This window comes from Gobio gobio (assembly GCF_949357685.1).
Source record: "Gobio gobio genome assembly, chromosome: 19".
Lineage (NCBI taxonomy): Eukaryota > Metazoa > Chordata > Actinopteri > Cypriniformes > Gobionidae > Gobio > Gobio gobio.
In genome coordinates, this window is record NC_137112.1 from 13,705,792 (window position 1) to 13,708,887 (window position 3,096).

Here is a 3,096-nt window from a genome sequence, read left to right on the forward strand (position 1 = left end):
ATTTCATCTTCCTGTGATTTATACTACCCAGGTATGACAACAAAGTACTTATTGTGTTGTATATAATGTACTGTGTACATGATGTTCTAATGTATTGTGTTGTACTACAATGTACTTAAGATGGATTGCAAAACCCTTGCACTGCTAATGAAGTAAGATATGAGTAAGGTTAGGATGGGTTTGGTGGTATGGGTAGGTTTACGGGTGGGTTAAGGTGTAAGAAGGTTCAACAAATTACATGCAGGTATTTATGTACCTGAATAAATACAGTACTTTTTTCAATGTAAAAATATGCATGTAAACAATAAGTGCATTGTTTCAAATTATTTAAATGTGATTGCATAGTAATTAAAGACGCTTAATATGAAGCAAGACAGAAAAGTCTACTGAACAAACACTTATACCGATGTTGCAATCTGTTTGCAAATTCATAGAAAAAAAATAATCAGCTCATGAAAATGAATTATTGCTTCATTTATAGTGGTGTAACAATGCAAAGGGAACTGTAATTGTGGACATTTGTTATTAATTATAAAGTGTAGACTGCAAAGACAAATATTGTTACGGGTTTGTGCTCAGGAACAGGCAGAGGACACAGGAGATGCAGATTCAGGCGTATTTTAATTCACAATAAAGGCAGGCAAACACACAACTTAACATAATGGGTAGAACGGTGACCGGTGACCAGACCGGCGGCCTGTACCATGATGGTAGTTTAACAAACGCAGGGTTACAGGATTAGTTTAGAGTTGACAAAACCAAACCAATCTATTCAGGCTTTGTTGGTCCCATGATGCTGATCATCCGCTTTCTCTGTCAACTCATTCTTTGATACTGAGTTTAGGAGTTTAGCTGTGACATCAGCAGTGACCAGCCAATCACATGCTGTGGATCAGTGAAACTGAGATTCACTTCTCGCAAGAGAAACAGTGAGATTGATTTCTCTCTTCTACAGAATATTACATGATTGAAAAATATTAAGAGTTTAAACAAATTTACACAGCAAGAAGAAAAGAGCTGTCTATAAAAGAGTACAACTTAAAGAAAATATTCACTACGTCAATGCACGTAAATGTTATGAAGTTGGTTTAGTTGATATATAGAGAATTGAGTAATGTAGTAATTTTTATAGCTTTGTGTATTGATTTTAAAGCTTATTTGTATGACCTTTGTATAGGTTTATTATATTGTAACAACAATAAGTTCTGGGGAATAATTAATTCAAATGGTATGAATATTCATGAGTTTATGAATATTATTAGCTTGTTGTACAGAAAAATTAACGTATAACGGAACCTTTAATCATTTAAAAGTAACCTTTATCCAAATTGATTTCTTCATCAATTATCAATCTTACAAACCTTAAGAAACATTGATCTGTTTGATCAGGACAAATAATATCTCTTATGTTTGCACAATTTGTATTACTGAAGTAGTAATACATGAAAATCAAGCTTAAATGGGTAGCTTAGATCTTACGCTTCAGTGACTTCGAGATTTGTGAGCAAAACAATAAGGATTCAGTTTAATGCAATTATTGAGTTTTAATAAAACACTATAGAATACAAAGCTACGAATCACACGGGGGTAAATATGCATATATATAGGAGAAACAAAACGATATGGTACAAACAAGGAACAATCAAACGTAACGAATAAAATCAAAGGGAAAAGAATGATGGACAGAGAGAATCCACGAGGGAGAGAGAGATGAGATGGAGAGAGAGAGAGAGAGAGAGAGAGAGAGAGAGAGAGAGAGAGAGAGAGAGAGAGAGAGAGAGAGAGAGAGAGACAGACAGACAGTTCAATCACTTCACCAAAACCCTTCAGACATTTATGATTTTGTGAATCAGGATTAATTAAGACAACCTCGTACAAGCAGTTAAAGGTGAAATATAATACTTGCATTAGGCTCTCTCGTGTACGTGTCTGAGTTCGAATCGTCGTGGAAGTTCGCTAAGGAGGTGAGTCCGGAGAATTTCTGTGAAGTTCAGGAAAGTCGCTCCAGAAGTTGCAGGTCCGTCTCTCTCTTTTGGCTTGGGGCCAAAGGGGTCCTTCTCTCAAGGGGAGGGGCCGAAGGCCAGGGTCGTCTTCTCCTCGTAGTGGCAGAGCGCAAGGAGTTAATGATAACTTCTGCATTTATAGATGGACTGGCCGAGCCCGACTTATGGAAAGATCCAATCACGTACGTGGAGAGATCTTCTTGAGAAGGCGCGAGTGTTCCATTGTTCTCTGAACCCCCCTCCTCTGAGTTAATCAATAGGGTGGAAATTCTAAAGCCTCTTTTTCTTTAGAAAGCTGGTATTTCTGAAATTATGCATCAAAATCTGATTTTTGAACCAAATTTGGCCTAGTCATAATTTCGCGATAACAGAGATACTAAGAACGGTCATTCTGTGATTTGCGTGTCCAGATATACAAGATTATCACAGTTACTGGCATACAGGTTTTGATTGGCAACAGTAGACATCCTAGTTATTCTAATACATTGTATAAAGACATGAAATCAACGGATTATATATATTTGAACATTATTAAAACAGTTCTTTAAGTCCCATGTTTTAAGTAACACGTGTTGTGCAAGAATTGTCTTCTTTCAGCGCTCTCCGTGTATGTGGGTTTGCGTGTTCGAACTTCACGTGGTCAACCGCGTGTGTGTGTGTGTGGAGTAAAGTCATGTGAATGCCTTTAGGCGGAACAATTCGATGGTCCATTCTTTAGACTCAGACAATCTGGCGGACATCGTGGTTGTTCATTAACTTCGATATCTCTTACACACACACACCCCATTGTCTATGTCTGATTTGATTAGGAGAGTCATGAGATAATGATGATGAGTCCAAGATTTAGACTTCCTGCCAGCTGCCAATGCTGTTACAGTCCCCCTTTTTGTCGGATGATGTCCGATGGACATTATCGGACAACCCCTCATCACAGTGATCGGATGGCAGGTGAATCGGGACGGTTGGAGAGTAGCTGTTCGTTATGGCTGAGGAGCCAGCTCGATGAGGTTCGCATCTGCTTCTGGCATGGTACCCTCCCTCCGGGGTTTCCATCGGAGACCTCCAGACACGGCTGTCGTGAGTTTGGCTGTAG